Source organism: Watersipora subatra, chromosome 6, assembly GCF_963576615.1.
Source record: "Watersipora subatra chromosome 6, tzWatSuba1.1, whole genome shotgun sequence".
NCBI lineage: Eukaryota > Metazoa > Bryozoa > Gymnolaemata > Cheilostomatida > Watersiporidae > Watersipora > Watersipora subatra.
Genome location: NC_088713.1, coordinates 56,637,886 through 56,662,435, shown reverse-complemented (window position 1 = coordinate 56,662,435; position 24,550 = coordinate 56,637,886). Strand labels below are relative to the sequence as shown.

General features: G+C 35.2%; 1 protein-coding gene and 1 long non-coding RNA gene across 2 annotated transcripts in view; one reads left to right on the top strand and one right to left on the bottom strand.

Annotated features, from left to right (window-relative positions):
• Window positions 1-24,550, top strand: part of LOC137398385 (serine/threonine-protein phosphatase 6 regulatory ankyrin repeat subunit B-like) — a 78,194-nt gene that overhangs the window by 28,634 nt on the left and 25,010 nt on the right. The window lies entirely within an intron of this gene.
• On the bottom strand, window positions 897-9,773 carry LOC137398855 (uncharacterized). Its single transcript, XR_010979025.1, has 5 exons — window positions 9,667-9,773; window positions 4,120-4,194; window positions 3,470-3,544; window positions 1,691-1,816; window positions 897-986 (listed from the first exon to the last, which is right to left on the bottom strand). It is a non-coding gene; the product is annotated as an uncharacterized lncRNA (long non-coding RNA).

Here is a 24,550-nt window from a genome sequence, read left to right as displayed (position 1 = left end):
AGAGCTATAATAGAAGGCTAGGCTGGAGGCATGAAAATAAATCTGCTTTAAGAATTTGAACAAAACTGTTGCCAGATGCAGTCACCTGATAAGATATTGATTGGTCGCAAAATGGAAAGCAAGTGAGCCAGAAGTTGATGATATCATTTTATTAGGAAAGAGAGTTGATGTGAGGACATCAATGACTCTGATCTGGTGTTTTTGTAAAAGCTGATTCAATGATGGTGACTTTTTTAAGCCTTTACATTGAAAGCATCTCAAAGTGTTCCTAAATTAGCTCATTTTTAAAATTGAACACGAATTGAAGAGAGAAAACAGGAATAATACATCAGAAAATTATTATAATTATTATTGTTATTCTCTGTTTTATTATGATAACTCTTTTTTGACATGTTTTTTTATCATGTTTATGCTGTACTACAGAAAGTTGGATTGCGGAACACAGAAAACCTTAGACTTGCTCATCATATGCTAGCAAGTTCAATGTACTGTTGCTTTCAAACCTTACCATTTATTCATCTGACATTCCTTTGCAATTCATGAAGAGAGGACACGACTCTCGAGAAGGAAACTCAATTTTAGAATACACGGAATCATCATTTGTCTTTCCAGACCAGCCCCATATTCACCTGTCAGTATAATAACGTGTATACGAGTAGACCCTGGTAAGTATATTAACAAAAGGTAGCAAATTGAATGAACAGGAAACGACTTTTATGATGTCCGATTATTTATATAGACTTCAAAATAATACTATGTTTCTGTAATTCTCAAAGCAACTTAAAGAGGTTTAGAGTTGTCTACTCTACAACCTCAAATATGTACTACAGAAAGTTCGAGTAGAATACTGAAAGAGTATGATGACTTATAGAGGAGTATCTTTCTTACCTGAAAATGATCATAGAGATAAGTTTATTTAGCATGGCAATGGATAAATATAGTTGTTGTATTTCTTCAGATATTTCCTGATTGCCTTCTGGGAAGAGCTAAAAGAACAGCATTGATTTCATAAAATGTGTTCTATGATAAAGATACCTCAATGAGAGAATGTAAAATATACGAATACATATCATTCTATAGAGGAGTTTATGTGAACACCTGACTGTATACCTATTAAGTGTAAGTCAATAGTCGGATAGAATCTATAGTATTACTTCTGCTCCTAGTAAGATGTTATTATGAAATATATGCACACATGCACATTGGAGTCATAAACAAGCATACAAATACATGCATTGTATTATACGATAATCTATCTATTATTATACAGATCTCAAAGTTTGTGTGCGTGTACTTCAATTTGTCCTGCTATAGCTATTGATATCCTGAAATTAAAAGCTTGCAATCTGCTGGATTTGATCTCGGAACCTTCCATCACCAGGCAAATATCTTACCAATTATTCTATGCAAGATTGGTGGATTCATTGGGCGGTATATATCGCTATGTGGGTGAAAAAAGCTACCGCTCTCCGTTACGGCGCAGCGTCATTTCGTGCTTGCTTTCACGACTCTTATTAGTAAGAGCCGCAGATAACTGGCTTACTCAAATTAGCTATTGGCAATGTGCCAGGCTAACGGCAAACGTCAAGCAACTACATTACTTGTCATTGGTCATGAGCTGAATTTTATTACTCGAAAACGCCGGGCATTCTGCTAGTACAGGCTATAGATTCATGAAACAACAACTCACCGTTACTATGGTATGAAAATACCTAGAAAGGGTATGCCTAGCTTCTTCAGTGATGACCAGCTGATCTCCTTGACCATAGTGTAGCGTAAGGCATGGACTACGTCTTCAGAGAAAGGAGTAGGTGTGCTGAAACAACAGAGAGTCCATATTTTAGTGAAAGAAGATAATTGATTTCTAATCATTCCTAGTTAGAATCATTATACAGTAGGCGCTCCTACAACAAAAATAATCCGTTCAAGGAACGTTTATGTTTTAGGCAATTTATGTTATGTTAAGAACACTAAAATACATGTTAATTGTCTAAGCCATTCCAAGATCTTTCCAAACTCACCCCTTTGGTCATGCAAAAAAGGTAAAACATTACTTAACACTTTTAATTCATGGGCTGTACCGTAACTGCAGAAATATTTGTTTGCATCAACAACTTTTCTCCTTTTTTTGATCAATCTCACTGCTTTAATAGACCATGATTGTGGTAAATTTACACAAGTTGGTAGGGAATGTACATTTTCGACGTTCATTTACAACAATATGCTCATTTTTTTTAAAGGGTAAAGTCTACTTTGCAAAAAAAAGCTAGTAACAAATATTTTGTCTGTCTACAATAAGGCAAAACTACAAAATGTTTTTACTATAAAAAGCATTTTACCTGTTCGTCATCTATTACTATCCAGAGCTCAAGGCTACGATAAAGATAATTTTCGACGATACTCTAGCTCGTGACAATAAAACTGGTAGACCGACACTTTAACACCTACACTTACGTATCGCCTTTGTATTTGAGAACCATTGCGCAGCTATTCTATTCGTCTATTTGTCGATGCATTTAACGATTTATTTCGACGAGCTAGAATGTCGCGAAAGTCATACATAATAAATAGTACGCTAAGCGCACGGCGTTTTTTCTTCCGCGAATGCGGCTAAATAAACTAACACTTTAATCGATTTTGAAAACTTACCCGCCTTGACATTTTACGTTAAATGGAATTTTTTTCGCAGTAGGAAGCAAAAACTTCACATATTTTTTAACGTTATCTGGAATTTACATTATAGGAGCGTCTAGTGTACAGTCATCACCTGTACACTTTATAAATTCATCACCCACACACTTTATACAGACATTACCTGTAAACTTTATACAGCCGTCACCCGTACACTTTATACAGTCATAACCTGTCCACTTTATACAGTCATCACCCGTACACTTTATACAGTCATCACCCATACACTTTATACAGTCATCACCTGTACACTTTATACAGTCATCATCTGTACACTATATACAGTCATCATCTGTACACTATATACAGTCATCACCCGTACACTTTATACAGTCATCACCCGTACACTTTATACAGTCATCACCCATACACTTTATACAGCCATCATCCACACACTTTTTACAGTCATCACCTGTACACTTTAAACAGTCATCACCTGTACACTTTATACAGCCATCACCCGTACACTTTATACAGTCATAACCTGTACACTTTATACAGTCATCACCTGTACACTTTATACAGTCATCACCCGTACACTTTATACAGCTATCACCATAAACTCCAATGACTGGCATTAAATCAACTTTAACCAATGCATCTAACTTTTTTGTATCAAACATTTACAGATAAACGGTATTTATAATGTTTCAATAAAGGTTTTAAACTGAACATTATATAATTTTAATATAATGTTCTAACTATTATACTTAAAATAAAATTCTAGCGGAAATACAGTACATATGAATAAAGCAACAACCAACAAATTGGGACTCACTTCCTGTCAGTGTCTAGGGTGTCTATGAACAGTGTGGTTATGTCTTCATCCCTTTCTGGTATTGGCGTGTACGGTCTGCAAGAATGCATTTCTGATAGAAAATACAGTCAAACGTCAATAACCCAAACCTAAAGTGACTGGAGTGAAAGTGTTTGGGCTATCAGAGTATTTAATTTATCTGTGCACTGTAAATGAGTGGATGTATTTACTGGATGATACATGTATATACACCAACAACATATAGGAGTATACACAGTGTATATTTCAGTGAAAGAATATTCATATCTCAGCATTTCTAGTTAGAATCATTAGACATTCAGCACCCATAAGGTTTATACAGTCAGCACCCATACACTTCATACATTCAGCACCCTTGGGGTTTATACAGTCAGCACCCATAAGGTTTATACAGTCATCACCCGTACACTTTATGCAGTTTTAATCGTAAACTTTAAACAGTCAATTATTCTAGTTTTTTTGTCACAAACCTTTACGAACTTTCGGTTTAATTTTATTTAAATAACGGTTTATCAACTTAACATTATACAATTCGATAATAATGTTCTAACTAAACTTTCATTGAAATATACCTACCAACAGAAATACAATATGTATTTATGATAAACAACTATGAATAAATCAGGACTAACTTCCTGTTAGTAATTAGAGTGTCCATGAGCAGTGTGGTTATGTCTCCATCTTTTTCTAGTACTGGAGTGTAAAGCCTGCAAGAATACACAAATAACTATAATTCAACTATTTAACCATGATATATAGAAGTTCAGCTGTAGTTAATACAGTTAAATCTGAATTAGAATGAGTTCATCTTTGTAAAACTTGAGAAAGATGAGTCAAGGGTAAACAGTACTAAAGATGAAGTCTCCTAAGACAAACTCTACAAAATACACCAACTAACATTATGAGCTTTATTTTTCATTGTGAACTGATCAATCTAAACATTCTCTTGTCGTGAAAAACTTGTCAATCCAAAAATATCATGACAAATAGTATTGTAAGAAGGAATGAATAGAGAATGATAGGACTGGGTGATCCTTAAAATATTTTGCATTGCGCAACCAACCAGAGTTTAGTATAATAGACTGGAACTCTGAGGCGACTACAAAGTTACACTGCGTGAAAATACACAAGCTACTCAACTACATCATTCAAGGACTGCTGATGGTAGAAACATCATGAGGCTCCAGCGAAAAAGCACAGGTTAGCTAATCATAAATCATTGGTTATTGATTGGGAGCATTGTAAAAATGAGTTGAGAATAAAAGATGGTAATCATAATAAAACATAACACGTTGGGTTGAGAATTCAAAGATTATTTTTAGATTTTGCAAATAACTAGTCATCATACATTAAGTGAATGCTTTTTGAAATTCTAATGCGGTGTTGTCAGAGTTGAAAACATCGAAAGTAGAGTCGGCCGCAAACAGCGTAACAAAAAGCAGCAATCAAGCTAAGATTGGCATCACAAGAATTGTAGTGCTAAAATGAAAGCGTGAAAAACTGCTAAGCTAGAAATGCCTCAGCGTCGAAAGCATGAGAAACCGAGAAACTAGGAATGCAAAGCATTGTACATGACAACTAGGAATGCATCAGCGTTGGAAGCATTGCTACGACAGACCATGTAGGAAACATTGGAAACTAAAAAGCTGAGAGAAATGGCAGTCCCACCCACTGCTATAAACGGTGTAGAAAATGGTGTAATATGGTGTTATAGCAAAATCCATTTTTACAAATCAGTGGTTGATCATGGTTTGCAGGTTATGGCCAATCTTGTACAAATTATTGACTTAGTATAATTACCCTGGCGCACCACATCGTCATGAAATCTCATAAGATGGCAGATGTCAAGATATATCACATGTCAGAAAAGAATGCTGACTGACATCAAAGACACTTTAAATAGGCGTTACAAGAATAGTGTAATACTCCCAAGAATGAACTTAGGCAATCAATGACACTTGGCAATCATCTGAGAATGAGTATATAAGGAGAAGCTGGCAGCGAGCAAAAGAGCAATAAGTTGGCAGCGAGCCAAGTAGCAAAAGAGGGTGCAGCAAGAAAGGAGCCAAGACATAGAGAGGCTAACATAATCCAAAGGAGCCTGCAGCGAATGGCATGCAGAGGATCAACACATCAAGAAGAAAACACACAGCTGACACAATTTACTCAAAAAGGTGGAAAACCGGGAAACTATAAGGCCCCGAGAAAAGAGAGTTTATTAAGCCTCCCTGCCAACAGAAAGAGTCATCATCACATGCCTAATAAACATGTACTTATTAAAAGGTCATAACTAATAGAGCTAAGTATAAAGGCATACTGTTCTTTTTGTTTTGACTAGGGGGTATTGACAGAATAATTGTCATTTTTGACCATTTGAAGAAAATAGAGTTCCCATATACTTGGAAACAAACCACTGGCGTGTTATTGTTGATTATAAGATAATAGCTTACAGAAAGTCCTGCCGCCTCGAAATCTCAATACTAATTGTTGAAACATCGATACTTATGTTCATTATTGCAACAGCGCGTTACTGTCAAACCAAAGTTCAGAAAAACACTATAGTAGTGCCCATCTCCATTGATTGAGTTGTTGTTTCAATTTTGTTTTATAGCAACAGTCAGGTTTTTTGGGGTAGAAGTGCCACTTTGTTTGCAGTAAAAATTTGTCTTGGATGAAATTGAATTCAATGTCCATAGGCTAACCATTACACATAGAATAATTGTAGTATTTCACTCAAAAGAGACACAAAAAACAATACATTTCACATCAATATCATAACTACAAATTAAAAAATCAAAAGTATGATCATTAATACCTAATTCGATATCTAAGTAATAGTATATTCTTAGTTAGATATCAATTTAGAAAATCCTGTCATACAGCCCATGACCAAAGTGATAATGGAAAAAGAAAGAGTACTGTTGGTTGTTAATAAAGTAGTTCTCAGCAGGAATTGACAGAGTATAGTGTAAATGAGACTTGTTTGAAATATAAATGTTCTAGAAATAGCATGAAAAGCTTGGTTTAATACAATAATAAATCGCACCTAATCACACAAACAATCACACCTAATCTACTACTATCTCAAATCTGTTTTACAACGATAAAAACAATATTAATTTAAGCTGTAGGCCTAATCTACCGTAATGTATGTAATTCAACAACAATAAGCAAATATGTTTATTATAACTCTGAAATGCAAAATTAGAAGTAAAATGGCAAGCTGATGTGTACTATACACAGTTTGAAAGTTGGTTGCGTTGAATGTAGAATGGTTTTGATAGCGATCTTTAACAGAAAGCAAGTATGAGCATTCACGCGTCTGAAACTGCAGCAAAATAAGAAAATGTTTTCGTCATAAAGGGGCATTGTAGTTCCGCCCTAGCTTGTACATAAGTTGTAAAGTATTTTGGCAAACATTTTAAATAATGCAACCTTCGGTGATTGGACAAAAAACATAGGCTGATAAACTGTGTACCACAATTTCGTACCTGTAGTTCGGTCTACGCCTCAAACGGTCTACATTTATTACAGAAACCTTCGAATAAATTCGATTACAAGTAAACAATGTCATAGACTGGTGAAATGGGACGAGTACAACTGGAGTGGCTCAGAACCTGGTCACTTGACGGGGAATTTTCTGTTTTTGTCACTTTTTCTGTTCTTGCACATGCCCAGTTGCATTTAATCATGATTAATATTAGACACTGGCCACAATGCTATATTCTATCACAACAATATTGCAATAACCCACTACTAATAACCCAATACTGTTAAGAAATATAAGATAAGATATTATGCAAAAATGTGCATAAATATTTGCAGAATCTTGCATAAGATTATTGTACACAGAGAGGTATTTGAAAAATGTATAGAAAATTAGAGAAATGTATCAAAAATATAAATCTCGAAAAAATTGGTAAGATTTGCCATCAGATATTAAATATTAGAGAAAAACAGAAAATTTACCCGTCACATGACCAGGTTCTGAGCCACTCCAGTTATACTCGTTCGGCAAAATGAGCACGGTTTTCTCGTGAAATGCGCGCTGCTAAACAGTTCTACCATCTGTCGCACGGCTTTATTGGCATATCATAGGCCGGTCTTACCTTTTATTAACCAGGCTTTTCAAGCATTTTGTGGCGATTTTCGTCCACACTAATCTGTCTATTTGTGTATAATTCGATCAGATGGGTAAGTTTTAAGATAATGCCGACGGTTTACAAAGACTTGGTAAAATATTTAAATAGGCTTAAATGTGTTTTGTATCGTTATTATACGACTCTTTAACGACTCTACAAAACGATGCTTAAATTTCTTGATGAAATTTCTAGCCAAGGGTTCGTCTCATTGTTGATGAATAAGTTTCGTAAGTTAAGTGTGTGTGATGCAGAAAACAAGATGTCCGGTTTGCGACAGGAGAGAGGAATGCGGCATCTTAACTGCGAGAACGAGAGAGGTAGGAGGCAAGAACTAGGAACTTAAACCAGGTACGTTAGAGTGTGCACATGCATTTATCATAAAAAAATCTCAAACTTCGCTCCGCTCGTTTGGTCGTGGGACAATATAAAATAGTTATAACAAAATATTTCTCCCTTGCCTAGGTATGACTAAAGTGTTATTATTATTATTATTATATTTTCCCACTGAGACCGCACAGCAGGTGCGTAAGGGGCGTGGAAACACGGTGTGTTTACACTAATAAGTGGTTTCAAAATAAGATTTTTTTTAAAAATTATATTGTGTTTTTCTATTTATTTATATATACATATATATATATATATATTTTTACATCATCTTATCAGGATCTTAATTCTCTTAGTGTACGGGGCCAAAAGTACTGATAGAATACATAAGTTCTTATATATGGAGTATAGGTGTTTGATTTTTGGCGGGTATTGTATCCTATGTTTTCGCATTTGAATGGTGGTTCTATGCCCTCGGCAACACATCTTACAAAGAGTTTATGCCTACCCTCTCTTCTTCTCTCCTGTAAGGACTCAACACTTGTATCTTTCGTAATTTTGTAAAACTTATCTGGCCCTTAATGTTAAAAATAAATCGTAGTGCTTTATTTTGCAACTTTTCAAGATGTTTGACATGTTTATTTTGATAGAAATCCCAGATTTGTGAGGCATATTCTAGTGTTGGCCTTACTAAAGAAAAATAGACATTCTTTTTTGTAGGAGTAACTTGTCAACATTAAATTTCATTTGCCACTTGGAAGCCCAAGCCTCTAATGCAGAAAGGTCTTGTTTTAAAAGCGTTAATTTGTCACTCGTGTTATACAGTATTGCATCATCGGCAAAAAGACGACACTGTGATTGAAGACAAGATGGTAAATCATTGATATATATCAGAAAAAGCAAAGGGCCCAAAACTGAGCCCTGTGGCACACCTGAACTGACTAGTTTTGTGTTAAACCTCTGACCCTCGATTTCAACAAATTGATGTCGATCGCTAAGAAAGTCATTTATCCAGGAAAACAAGACATTGTTAATACCAATATGTGATAGTTTAAAGATCAGTTTTCGATGATTAACGGTGTCAAATGCTTTAGAAAAGTCTAATATTAAACATCAGTGGTTTGTTTTTGATCATATAGGTGTGAAAGGTGTCCAACAGTATGAGCTAATTGAGTCTCGCAAGACCTATGAGGTCGAAAACCATGTTGACTGTCTACAAAAATGTTACCTTCCTTAAAACTCTTATAGAAATATGAGGAAACTATGTGTTCTAAAAGCTTGCACACTATGCTAGTGAGGGAAATAGGTCTATAATTGTTTGGTATTTGTTTGTTTCCCTTTTTGTGTATAGGTTGGACTCTACCAAGTTTCCAAATCGAAGGTAGCTTTGCTATTGCCAGAGAGTATGCAAAGATTGAAGAAAGGCTATTATACACCACCGAAGCAAATGTTTTTAGCATGATGCCTGTCACATTGTCAGGTCCACAGGACTTGGTGGTGTCCAAGTTATTGAGCAACTGTAGGACTCCTAAGCTATCAATGTGAATAAATGTTTTATCAGAGATATTTTTAGTATTGAAGCTAAGACATTGGGTTCCATCATCAACTGTGTTAACGACACTAATTCTATAAACAAGATTGGCAAGCATGATAAACGTCTATCAATGATTAGCTGTGTAATTAAAACTTCAAGTGGGCTACATGAACTCTTACCTTTACTTTTGATTTTCGTTATACACGTGTAGTAAGCATTAGGCTACAGTATTCACTAATTAAATATCCGATACGCAGTCACCACTAGCGCGCGACGCTCATTTCAGTTTCACAATGACATAGCGCAAGTTTCAACAATGCAATATTTAGCTGCTCTGTCTTTTGAGATTCCTCAAACTTCAGAAAGACGTCAACATGTTAGGTCGTGGGTTACGGTTGGCCGAGCACAATTTTGTCTTGTCACTGCATATTTCCGCCTTATTTAAATCAGTCCTTGCACCGGCAACCTGCTTTCACATTTGTTACTTACAAGTAAATATTGCTATGATAATGTTGGTTATCTACTTTAACCAGTTTTATTAATTGTTAGTTTTAATTAAATTGAAAACGTTGTACTGAACAGGATTGTAGACTAATTACATTACTATTTCAAGTTATAGGCCAACGGCTGCACTCGTTCAGTGAGAGTAGGCTAGATTGCATTTCAAGCAGTGAGTTGTTCTAGAGTATTATAATTTAAAAGACTTATAAATTTTTAATCTATTCATAAAATGTGCAAGGCTTACAAAACACAGTTCAAGAGTAGAATTGTGCAAGTGTGATTGTTGATTGCAAGAGGTTCAGTAGGCCTGACATCAGATGCTGAATAATATTTGTTCAATGTTCATTAGTTGCTGTAAAGTTATTTTAATGCTGTAATCTATACCATGGATTAGGCAGCCCTAATTGATCACAGCAAACAAATATACATAATCTATTTCTACGTGTGTTTTCAATTCACATTTATCTAGTTTTGACCCGGGATAGGTTACCAAGTGAGTTAATATCACCAGGTTGACTATATTGCAAATTGTTTCATTGCCATTTACAATGCACCTCATAAGAAAGATATACCCTGATTTGTAACCGAACTATCATAAAAGAAGGCCATGCAGAGGTAAGCTAGGGTGCTTTTGGATTTGCTTGGCATAGTTGATATGCTTTTATGGTAATCACCTACTTGATAATTGTATAAGAGTTAAGATAGTTTCTGTGAGGATGAAGATGAAACAAGATGGTATGTTAAAAAACAATGGTAAAAGCTTCTCAAGGGTGCATTTGTGTGCCTCATCATATTATTTACAAACCTTGACCTGAGGTCGTTGTCATAATCTATTATAAATAGATTAAAGTGGCCGACCACCTGTTGTATAGCAAGTGTGTTAGGTGAATATTGTCAATATTGTCTTTTGTTAACTCACTAACTATCCTTCAACTGATAGAGTGGTTTAATTACCTCGTTGATTGCTAATCATTGGATGTGGTGTGTAGAGAATAACTCCAAGTTTACAAGTTTGCATGAAGATTTATGATATATTTGACTTATACACAAGGTGGTACTTCTTTGGAACCTAAAATCATTCTTAATTTAATATAAAACTGAGTCGTAATGCTTGACCTAAACTTTATACTCAGTCTTGATAAGCTATTAGGGCACATGAACTATATTTCTCTTTTTAAATACTAGGATTAAGTTTGATGTTGCTCAGAATTTCTTTCATTGTCAACACAAATACATAAACATGTTCATTGAGAACAATTGTCCTTAAATATGAACTTACACAATACTTTAGTAGATTTCATAAGTGTTCATCTTTAATGTGTTACCGGAATGTAACATTCTTTGCATGAAAATGTGTTACCATCATGGAACATCAAGTATTTGTTATCGTCACAGACTATGATTTTTATTATACTAAAGATGGCCGAGTGGTATAATATCGCACTTCTAAACTGAGTGTCGCAGATTCGAGTAGCATGCTGCGAAACAATTGTGAAGTGCTACAATTGCTGTCGTTCAACAGTTTATCATCAGTGTGAGATAGTATTTTGTAATTTGTAGAATTCAATAGCCCACTTTGACATCACATAATCACAATTATTCTAGTGGCACGACTAATATGTGCCAGTTTGAGAGTTGTCTGCACTTAGTCGCCTGTAGAGTTGTTAGCCTCAACTGTACTGCCAAGTTGTGGTTGCTCTTTAGGCATGCATATTGTCATTCTGTTAGATTATGTTGAGTTATGTGATCACATGGAAATATGCACCTTATTATATTCTATGCATTGAGTGCTTTTGGGTTTCTCAATACATCGGAAGTATCTGTATGTCGCATGGGTTCCAATTATGAATGTCTCACAGTTGAAAGGAATTTGTGAAAGATTTTACAATGAAGTAGGTGCAAAAATGCTGCAGTTTTTACTATATTAAAGTCTGTGTCTGTCTGTATGTCTGAGGTCAGGGTTAAAGGTCAGGGTTAGAGGTCAGGGTAAATGATTGCTTTTCAATGGACTCAATCTCGTAAGATTCAGTTTGTTATATCAGCACTAACACCAGTGCTAATCGAGAACTTCTTTAGCAGTTCAGATAAATTGTGCAGATTTTGTATTCTCTGCATTTTATGACAGAAAAAGTATGTGGAAATGGCATTTGAAAAATGATGATTTATTGATACTGTACACTGGACTTTTAGAGTTAAGAAGTTTGAATGAAACACAAAATAAAAATTATTAAATATGAAATATATCAGTAATTTGAACTAAAAGTTGATTTTGTGATTAAAAAGTGCATTTTATAAAGGAAGTTTTATTTACTTACTTTTCGTCAGATATATGTATTTTATTATTACATTTACGGATGCTAGTAAATATTGATTTATGATTTTAGGTTAAGAAACCTAGCTTGAGATCCTGGTCAGTGTTTATGACTTGCAGGCTAATATGTATATCAAGGGTGTTCCATGCAGGTTAAACAGTTTTCACTGTATCCATGTACTGATCATCACCTAATCGGTATAGTAGTTATTGTGTTGTTTACTAACCACAAAAGTCAATATGGAGAGGATAACTCCTAGTTATTGGTTATCAGTTACTCTGTGCTAAATTAAATAAATTTACACTTATAAAGTATCAATAGCATTATAATTTGACTTTTTTATTAGTTAAAACCGGGTTAAAAAATATTGATATATTATTAAAATTAGAGATGCCCCGATTCTAAATTCACCAGCCGATTCAGATACCGATCCGATATACCGATCCTAATTGAAAAATAATCCGATTCAGATACCGATTCAGATCTTTTGTGTTGCATAGATAGTAGCTCATTTTATTATGCAAATACAAACATAATGCAAAGAAAACATGAATATTATTGTATTTATTTGTTTGCATTTATGGAAAAAAATATATAACTATTCACATACTGACATACCGTGCATGTAGTAACAAAACAGTCCATGTTTCTTGTAATTTGTAAATAAAGGTAATTACTGTTAGTGGTACAGTTCTATCTGCGATAACGAAGTCCCTCTTCTATTGTTAGATGAACTGCTGTGCCTGTACAAGTTTATAGCAAATCAATGTTTCCTTTAAAAATCGTTAGTGATTCAATTATCTCAGTAAGACGTCTCTTTTCTTCCATCATTATCAATGTAGCCAAGCGTCCTAAAGGGGGATTCCCTTGCAACAGATGTTGGAGGACAGGCTACATACCGATACGCCACTGGGGTTACCGTTTTTTGTACAATACAAACGATCCATTGTATCGTCAGGATCAAGAGAGTGATAGATAACTTTATGCGTCGACTGTTTAAATTACTTTCGTAATGCTAGTAAATAGAAATATTACACTGTGTTCTTGTTTCCCATTTTTGTTATCTTGTTCGTGATTGCTTGCAATAAAACCTATCGCTGTAATTGGGAAATACCACACTTTTTGTTTACGTTCTGGCTAAAAAGTTTCCTTCGCTGTGTTGATCAGGCTATAGACATGAAATAAATTGTGTGGCAGGCCTGAAATTCATTAAGTAAAAGTAAGAAGCTTACAGCTGATAAATTTTTATTAGTATAGCAGGTTAAAATACAGTTTTCTGCTAAATGGTTGATCTGTAAAAAGTATCGGCAGGTTCAGATGTTTTAAGAAAAGATCGGCCGATACCGATTCAGATACTTGACACTCATATCGGCACCGATACCGATTCCGATACCAAAATCGGGGCAACTCTAATTAAAATGTCTTCAAAAGTACATATATGAGTGAGATTACTTGGCAGGTTTTTCCCTATAGTGAGGGTGCAGGTTCCTATTAACTGTGATGACCGAGGGAATCCTGTGATTAATACGACAATTATGATCTCTTTTTAGCTGTACTCATACTGTGTTGTTGGGCAGCCATTGCACATTCGCTTTTGGCTTTTGATGAAAATAACTCGTAGTAAACACAGCAGTAAATTTTACAACCTCCTAGAAATAAGAGCTTATATATGAGTAATATGTTTCTATCACAATATCTGTAAAGGCTTTGTATAAGTATGAGAACTGAGCATTAACAAAGTAGCTAGCCAATTATATCCTTGCTTGCAGAAGCTGGACCAATCACCATTGGGATTTGCCTGAGCAGTCTCCGATCAATAGACAAGGTGATTGAAGCTCTCATAATTGTTGTTGGAGATCATTGTCCGAGATATGCTGAGTTTCCTACCTCTTTCTCAAACCAGCCACAAGGTGAGCAAATGTTTACCAATTGTTACACATTTTAATTTCATCTCTAGTATCACCCATCAGTTCAATAATAGAATGATTATAGATTCTTTACTATATTGTAGCGCTTTATATTTAGCCTGTGCCTTCTTGACTTCAGTGAAATAATTTTGTAGTAATTGTCCAGGCTAAATTCTTACTAGAATAAATCAAGATTGTATTTTGTCTCCTACTTCAACAAACAGTTCATGTCTATTAGTCCAGATGTTAGACTATATTTCATACTTAAACAGATCCAGTAGATGATACACTGGTTGGCTTGCAGCCTTCTAAAAGCCAGATATCATAGCTTATGGAGGTTGAATTGTTTCGAAAGATTCGCGTATTGTTAAAATTTTTATTTAGGAAAATGGTATTCACTTGTCGATTTGATAACTGTCAAGACCCTCATAGTTAAGATATGATTAACTAAAACAAACTTTGCGCATAAATATTTCACAAGATGGCGTATGATGGTCCACAATTAGGACTGTGCTCGTTCTTGTCGCTCAACAATTCATACCACATGCCATCTCATACCATACCATCTCATACCATGCCATCTCATACTATGCCATATCATACCATGCCATATCATACCATACCATCTCATACCATACCATGCCATATCATACCATCTCATACCATGCCATATCATACCATCCCGTCTCATATCATGTCATATCATACCATACCATCTCATACCATGTCATCTCATACCATGCCATATCATACCATATCCTACCATGCCATCTCATACCATCTTATACCACACCACCTTATACCATACCAACTTATGTCATGCCATTTCATATCATCTCATACCAATCCATCTCATATCGTGTATCATTACATTTGAAAACTGGAAACTTTACATTTTCGTCTCTATGTATGTCTTTCTGGCTTCAAATTTAGTACAGTGCATGAGAGCTCAGATTCTCCATCTCTATTCATCTTCAGAGGCAGGGATTTTAGCTTGTTTAATTAATCACTTAGTATTGTCTTTCAACTGATTTAGCACTGACTTACAGGAGAAGGTGATTATGTGGATTTTCCTAAAGTGGGTTTACAGGAAAAATTGGAAGAAAATAGAGAAACTTTATTGAAGCAGGTTCTATCTTCTGCTTGTTTCCTCACTTTTATCATATACTGAACATGACATGGAGTGTTTCTAGGTTGCTCTTATTGTGTAAATCTTGCATGTTTTTAATTTCAGAGACGCATCATGTAATTTGGCTGCTGATTGATTTCTTATCATCAGCTAAACTGGTCTAGAATAAGTTATGAACAGTTTCAATTGACAGCGGGGACCTTCACAAATTTGTCACAAGCAAGATTATCTATGTCTAGTTATGCAGCTGTTGAGGAAAGTGTTTTATCATCGAGTACTGATATGGGAGTTAGCATGTGAGTATATATGCTTGTAATTATATGGAAGTTAGCATGTGAATCAGTATGCTTGTAACGATATGGAAGTTAGCATGTGAGTTCATATGCTTGTAATGATATGGAAGTTAGCATGCGAGTCCATATGCTTGTGAGGATATGGAAGTTAGTATGTGAGTCAGTATGCTTATAATGATATGGAAGTTAGCATGTTAGTCTATATGCTTGTAAATATATGGAAGTTAGCATGTGAGTCCATATGATTGTAATGAAATGGAAGTTAGCATGTGAGTCCATATGCTTGTAATGATATGGAAGTTAGCATGTGAGTTCATATGCTTGTAATGATATGGAAGTTAGCATGTGAGTCCATATGATTGTAATGATATGGAAGTTAGTATGGCAGTCTATATGCTTGTAATGATATGGAAGTTAGTGTGTGAGTCCATATGCTTGTAATGATATGAGAGTTAGCATGTGAGTCCATATGCTTGTAATGATATGGAAGTTAGCATGTGAGTCCATATGCTTGTAATGATATGGGAGTTAGCATGTGAGTCCATATGCTTGTAATGATATAGGTGTTAGCATGTGAGTCCATATGCTTGTAATGATATGGGAGTTAGCATGTGAGTTCATATGCTTGTCTTGATATGGGAGTTAGCATGTGAGTCCATATGCTTGTAATGAAATGGAAGTTAGCATGTGAGTCCATATGCTTGTAATGATATGGAAGTTAGTATGTGAGTCAGTATGCTTGTAATGATATGGAAGATAGTATGTGAGTCAATATGCTTGTAATGATATGGAAGTTAGTATGTGGGTCCATATGCTTGTAATGATATGGAAGTTAGTATGTGAGTCAGTATGCTTGTAATGATATGGAAGATAGTATGTGAGTCAATATGCTTGTATTGAAATGGAAGTTAGCATGTGAGTCTATATGCTTGTAATGATATGGAAGTTAGTATGTGAGTCAGTATGCTTGTAACGATATGGAAGTTAGTATGTGAGTCAATATGCTTGTAATGATATGGAAGTTAGCATGTGAGTCAATATGCTTGTAACGATATGGAAGTTAGTATGTCAGTCAGTATGCTTGCAATGATATGGAAGTTAGCATGTGAGTCAATATGCTTGTAATGATATGGAAGTTAGTATGTGATTCAGTATGCTTGCAATGATATGGAAGTTAGTATGTGAGTCCATATGCTTATAATGATATGGAAGTTAGTATGTGAGTCAATTCACTTGTAATGATATGGGAGTTAGCATATGAGTCCGTATGCTTGTAATGATATGGGAGTTAGCATGTGAGTCTATATGCCTATAATGATATGGGAGTTAGCATATGAGTCCATATGCTTGCAATGATATGGAAGTTAGCATGTGAGTCTATATGGTTGTAATGATATGGGAGTTGGCGTGTGAGTCCATTTGCTTGTAATGATATAGAAGTTAGCACCTGAGTCCATATACTTGTAATGATATCAGAGTTAGCGTATGAGTCCCTATGATTGTAATGATATGGGAGTTAGCATGTGAGTCCATATGCTTGTAATGATATGGGAGTCTAGCATGTGAGTCCATATGCTTGTAATGATATGGGAGTCAGCTCATGAGTCCATATTCTTGTAATGATAGGGAAGTGAGCATGTGAGTCCATATCAATATTAATATAAAGTTGTTTACAAACTGTTGACTTTGGAGTTGTCACACCTCCTTAACTACAGGTCTAGAATATTATTTATGTAAGCATTTGTCATTTGGTGAGCACAGGTGGTGAATTGTATGGTTGGTTCAGTGTAGGGTGATTGTGAACATTTACAAACATGTTTTCTGTTAAGTTTAGGTTTTTAGTTTGTAAGTGGTTTTTCTGAGGATAGGAACAAATTAATTTGTACATAGTATTTTTGTGTAGGAAAAATTGATTTGACACAAGAGAAAATTGGCATATTCGTTTTATTCTGGAACAAATTATGCTTGTATGTTGAGGTATGACAGTATATGCCTATGGTTGCTGGTTGTTACACCAGTTCCATTATGATCACCATAACATGTATCCTTCTCACTGATATTATATTGTTGATAGACATGATCGACGTCACCTGCTCCTACGTGTCAGAAGACTACCAAGTCATCATCTTTTCTGTGATTGAACATCACTCTAGTAATATTCTGTACTTGACTACTAGCTCTGAAGTGTAAGGGTTGAGAGAATTCACTGCGGTAAGTACAACTTTTCTTTGGTATTCAGTTATAATCAAAGCAAGAAATAGTATAGATACTATTGTTTATTATGTTCAAATTCAATACAGTAGACGCTCCTATAATCTATACCTCTTATAACCTTAATTCCAGAAAACGTAAATAATTAATGTAATGTTTTTGCTTCGTATTACGTAAAAAATTCCATATAACTGAAAATTTTTAAATTCTATATAACTAAAAGCGTCAAGTCAAGCGGGTTCACAATTTCGATTTGAATGTTAATCTAACTCGCTGCATTTGTGAAATAAAAAATGACCAGTTAATAGCATTATATCGCTTATATATACAACTTACATTACATTTTAGTTTGTCATAATAGACCGTCACGTCACTGTCACGTAGTTCGTCATAATAAATCGTCACATGTTTCGCCAACACAGATAATAAGATAGCTGTGCAATCATTCATGAATACAAAGGTGATCGGTGCAGGTGTCACAGCGTCGGTCCATCAATACTAATGGCACAAGTTGGTTTTTCGTCAAAAGTTCTTTTTTATCCTAACCTTGACCCCTGAAAGCAAATAGACGACAAACAGGTAATACTGTGCTTTTATAATAAAAATATTTTGAATATTTTGTTGTTTTGCCTAATTGTAAACATAAAATATTGGTTATTACTTTTACTTTGCCGAATACACTTTTCTGTTTATAAGAAAATGAGAAAATAAACATTGAAGATGTTTGCTCCTTACAAACTTATAATTGAAGTACAATAATAGCCTATGAAACCAGTGAGATCGATCAGAAACAAGAGAAAAGTTGTCGATGCAAACCAATCCAATAATACTGCAGTCACAATACAGCCTATAATTAATGTTAATTCTAGTTTTTTCCTTTTTGTATGGCCAAAGGGGCAAGTTTGGCAAGATCTTGGAATGGATTAGACAATTTATTTGTATTTTACTGTTCTTATAATGTAAAATCCCCAATAACGTAAACGTTCCTGGAACAGAATATTCACGCTGTAGGAGTGCTTATTGTAGTTTTATCTGCATGAGTTACATAATTAGCAGATATATGATAGGTTATTTTATATTACACACAAACTTCCTATGTAGTATTTTCTAGCAGAGGAGACAACTTCAAAGTTACCATAGCTGCTCCAACATGGACAGCACCCTAGGACACTTATATTTCCCTAGTATTTAGTTTCGTGAGAAGCATACAGAGTAAAATCTTGCTGCAACCTAATTTCGCAGCTCTGATGAGTGCGAAAATATAGTGGTGTGAAAATAAATGCAGTAGAACAAACATAATTAGATCCCTCAGGTTCAGTTCACCGATAAAAAAAAATTTCCATTTGCGACTAGTTTCTAATTGTAAACCGCAGGTAGAATGGTGTGGCCAAGGTCGATAATGCAATTTGATCACTTGCTGCCATTTGATTTTTGGACTATCAACATACCCGCATTTCCTTGGCCGGCTGAGCTGCCCCAACTTTTTGGGAAATTTTCACGGCTAAGTACAGTAACCAAACAAGTACCAAAACAGTAAAAACAAGTACCAAAAAGTAGCTAAGTACCAAACACCCGCTTGGCCATGTTCCCTCAAAAGCGTAAAAACTTCTGAATAAACTTGAAATAAAATCCACAAAATTGTTCTTTGTTAAAACGCTCAAAAGAAAAAGACGTCTTTTTTTTCTGAGCGTTTTAAATGCGGTCAGGTTTTGCCCATTTTAATTTAAAAACCGTCTCGTCAGTCACATCACCTAAAACAAATCTCAAAAAATAGAAAAATGTTGATACTTTCCAACAAAATTTTTTAAAACTTCACATGAGAGGCCCGGGGCTGAGGCCCTACATGAGAGAAACCTGTTGGGGGTTTTACACCGCCCCTTCCACACCCCTAGGTGTTCATATCTAGTCGCCTAACATTAGCCACCCCAACGAGCAACCAATTAATACAGGCCTGACTACCAATGAACAAAGCTATTTAATTTCGCGTTTTCGCTCGTTCGTTATGATAGTTTAGTTTCAAGCATGAAATTTTCGCAAGAGGATGACTCCGCGAAAGTACGATGAGGCAAATACATAGGTTTCTTAGGGTATCTCCATAAGACAACCCTTATCTCTAGCATCAGTCACTAGAATTTAATTGATTGGAGTATTGTCAAATTACTGGTATTGCTGGAGTCTCTGAAGCATGGAGTTTACCATTATCAATCAGTCAGTTTTTACACAAATTGCAATGTGGTGATCATAACTTAACTTAACAGTTCCGTAGCAGAGGGTGGTCTAGAGTTTACTGCTATATGGAACACCCTGTTTGTAGCTCTTCAACTATAGCTCTGTTCTTTTCAAATTAGCATTATTCCGAACATCAAGTAGTGAAACAGAATAGCAATTTCTGTTAAACTCTATTTGTGTACTTAACCCTTTTGCAGGTATAGCATCAAGTATCAGCATCAAGTAGTGAAAACAGCATTTCTGTTACAATCTATTTGTGTACTTCAGACTATCTATTTGAAAATAAACGAAGTCTTGGCCTACAACTGAATTACATCTTCATTTTTACTCCTACCTATTTAATACTAAGGCAGGACAAGAGGATACAAGACAGACAGGTGCTGTAAAAAATAGCGTAACCCTTACTGTCATACTGCTTTGAAATAAATAAAAAATACAAAATAATTTGCTGAAGCTAAGGATATACTCTAAAATATTAACTGCCTTTTGTGTTAAAGCAACTCAATCTGGTTTTTAATGTTTGCTATTCATGAGTGTAAACAGTTTCATATAATCTGCCCCTTTTTTCTCTCGCTCACTACACTCCTGTAGTCTATCTGCTACTGCCTGTTTCTTTGTTTCATGGCATCTTATTACCTTCACAAGTGCATCACTATTAGGTGTGATATCTTAAGTAGCTGAACAAAACAATGTCATTCATGTGTGTATTTGTTAATCTTGATCACTAATTTGTTATATTATTGTTGATTATGAAGACCACCTGTTGAGAAATATCAGTAGGTCTCAGTAACATCAGTAGACCGGTTCAAACCGGTTCGAACCAACGAGTCATTAGAAGGGAAGTTTTTTGCACAGCTTCTCTGAACTGCTAGAAACAATGCATGCATTTATTTGTCTGCCACATACAGAATGCATCTACGGAAGGTGACCCGCGATTATGAAGCTAGTACTGTACTTACTGGTGGTAGTGTAAAATGAACACATAAACCTATTACACAAATTCTAAAAATGTGTGATATATTTTTCTTCTGACCAAATGGTATAACAAGAGTCCAAACATAATGTATTGTTTTGTGTCCGTATGTCACTTTCATAGCTGATCAGAATATCTTAAGTGTTATAGTTTGCAAATATAAAATTATATAGATGCATACTATAAAACTGTAGTTGTATCTCTAGTTCTATATGCAATTTTTATGGTGGGTAACTCGTGTCAGTGCTTCAGGCTGGGCATGAATGCTGGACATGAACGCTTGTACAGATTTAATGTTCTCAAGCAGATGTACGAAGCATTTAGAATTTATTTAACTTCAAAAAGCACAAATTTTGATGGAAATACCTGGATACTAACTTCCTTTTTTACATAATCAGAGTCCTGCCCTCAGGCAATGTTTCACATGCCTGGTCTGGCATATGCTGTAACTGAAAGAGAAACTGCTATCCATTCAGGGATTCAATTTTGTCCTACAAGCAGTAAAACCATTCTGTATTTGTAGATAAGCGAGCTGATCTGAGCAGATCACATCGGAGTTGTGCTTTCATTGGTACCGCTTCATGCCTTCAAATAAAGCAGCTTTTAACACTTGGGTGGTCCTTTTTGTGTGCTAATAGCTTTATAGCAATCAGTTTACACTCATCACCAGCGGAGAGTGGAAATGGCTTGAGTTGGACGGTCCTAAACCTTCACATTAAAGAAATAATACAGGTAGTACATCGAGTATATTTTTTCCTTTGCCATATATATTGTAACCGTAGTAACGGTGATTCGCAGTTATCCTTGATTTTTGCTACTGCTTAAAAACTATCCTAAATGACCTTCAATCGTGATCTGAAAATCTCTTTCTTGCTTAAAAAAAACTCGTCAGCTTGAAACCATTAGATGAATTTATAAGGCTCGTGTACTGTGCAGCTGTTAAATCTTTTTTTTAAAAAACACAACATTTTTCAAGATTTCGTACAGCCTAACTTCTCTATAATTAGATTTGTACACAAGATTTAATTTAGTTTTTCCATGTTTAGATTTATGTTAACTTGTCTTAACAAGAAGCTTGTGTTCATTATACAAATTGCACTGCATATTGATAAGTACTCGCTGATGTTTGTATGTGAAATGCATTACAGTTGGAGTAAATTGTTGCTTGGATACCTACGTAGTTGCATTAGCAGTTCAGAGCAGTGGTAAGTGACTCACTTCTTTTTTGACATACTCAGAAATTGTTGTCAAGCCAGATTGAATCATCAAACAGGGCAGGTCCTGCCCGACGGCCATATTTCACTAGCCTGGTCTAGCATATGCTGAAACTGAAAGAGGAATTGTTATCCATTAAGTGATTTATCTTTGTCCTACAAGCAGTGCAACCATTCAATATTTGTAGATAGATGAGCTACTCCCAGTAGATCACATTGGAGTTGTGTACTCATTGTTACTTCCTGTAGCCTTCAAGTACAGGGGCCTGTTATACATGGGTGGTCTGCTTGTGTGGTAATAGCTTTGCAACTGTCAGTTTACATTAACCACAAGAGGAGAGCGGAGACAGCTTGAGTTTGATGCAGAGAGCTGGAGATCTACTTTTGTTATGGTGAGAATCTATGTACAACATTTCATATGAACAATTCATAAATACCGATGTAATTGCTTCATTTTTTCTTGAAATCTGTACAAGGCTCAGCATAGAAGTGTTTTCTCTGAACACCTTTGCACTCTATCATGCTCTTTTTGAACTCACTGAACACTCTATAATTTTTAAAATATGACAGGAAGCTATATGACCACAATAACTTCAAAAGTTGTTAAATATAATTTTTGAACAATAACTTGAAAGTTATTGTTCAAAAATTATATTTAACAACAACAATATTACTATAAAAAAATTTTTGAGCTTATGATAAAGATGGAAGACAGTTCAAATCTTTCTAGTCCAGGATTTCACTAGTGCAGTTAGAATGAAAAATAGAGATCACATGTAAAACATTTACTTGTAGCTTAGGCATATTCAAACTTCTGAAATGCTGGAAAATGGAGAATATTATGCTGTTTTATGAGTTGTGAAGCTGATATAATAATACATTTGATAGCAATATAGACAGTTCAACTAGTCAATAGTTTAAACTATATTGAACATTGTGGATGTTTGAACTACTGAAGTAGGGATATAATATTCCTGTGTTCTTAGACACCAGCATGTAAATCCTGGTTCCCATATTGGCAGTGAGACCCGGCAGTAATCTCATGCAGCAAAACAACTTGTGCTGCATGGTACAGCGGGTGGTTTGAGCTTTTTGTGTGGCAATAGCTTCACAACTGTCAGTTTACATTCATCACTAGAGGAGAGCGGAGACAGCTTGAGTTGGATGCAGAGTGCTGGAGATCTACTTTCGTTATGGTGAGAATTTATGTACAACATTTCATATGAACAATTCATAAATCCTGATGTAAATTCCTGGTTGATAGTAATATAAACATTTCAACTAGTCAATAGTTCAAATTATATTGAACATGATGGATGTTTGAACTACTGAAGTAGGGATATAATATTGCTGTGTTCTCAGACACCAGCATGTAAATCTTGGTTCCCATATTGGCAGTGAGACCCGGCAGTAATCTCATGCAACAAAACACTAGTGACGCTAGGCTCACACATATAACTAGCATTAGTCCTGGATTTGCTTTAAACATTCATCAAATGTTTTTTCATATAATAGACTCGCGTGATGAATTATTTAAATATTGTTTCCTGTGTACATTATTCAATATTATTACAATATTAACTGTTCATTGACATTACTGGCCTGCGAACTATTGTGTAATTGGACAAGTTGTTTTTGCTTCAGCCAATCAAGAGGCAGATTGTTGAATAAGGGGTGGAGACATTTTCAAGCTATAAAACACATTGAGCAGCCAGCAAGCATATCGCATACAGAGCACCTACAGGTAAGTATAACTTTTCTGTTATATTAGCATCTGTTGATATTATACTTACTGGGAATACTAGAGTAGATGAGGAGAGACACTGAGTCAGTGTGATTATAATATAACTCTGACCTGAGACTATCACTCTCTACCCTGACGAAACTCATAGAGTCTATCATCTAGTGAGGTTAAGTTAAGGTCAGGAGGCTCTGGTTTCATTCCTCCGTCATTTTTGTACCTGCAAACATTTCCTACTGTAAATATGTCATATTCCTCTTATGAATAGAATGAGGAGCTCTAAAACTGGAGTTTTTAGCTGCTTCTCTTGTCTTTATTCTGGTCAGAATCAGCTGCAGGCCACTGATTGTATTTAGTCACCAGTTTTATAGGAAATTAGTGTTTAAAGTAGGAGACTGTATGAATCTTATTGCTGTCTCCTGCTTTGTCTTTGTTAAAATTTTACTGAGTTTATTTCCATTAGTTTAACACATGAGAGAGCAAATATCAGGAGTGTTGATGCTTGATTTCCCAGCTCTGAGTATCACATTCCTAGTCTCCTTTTTATACTCTG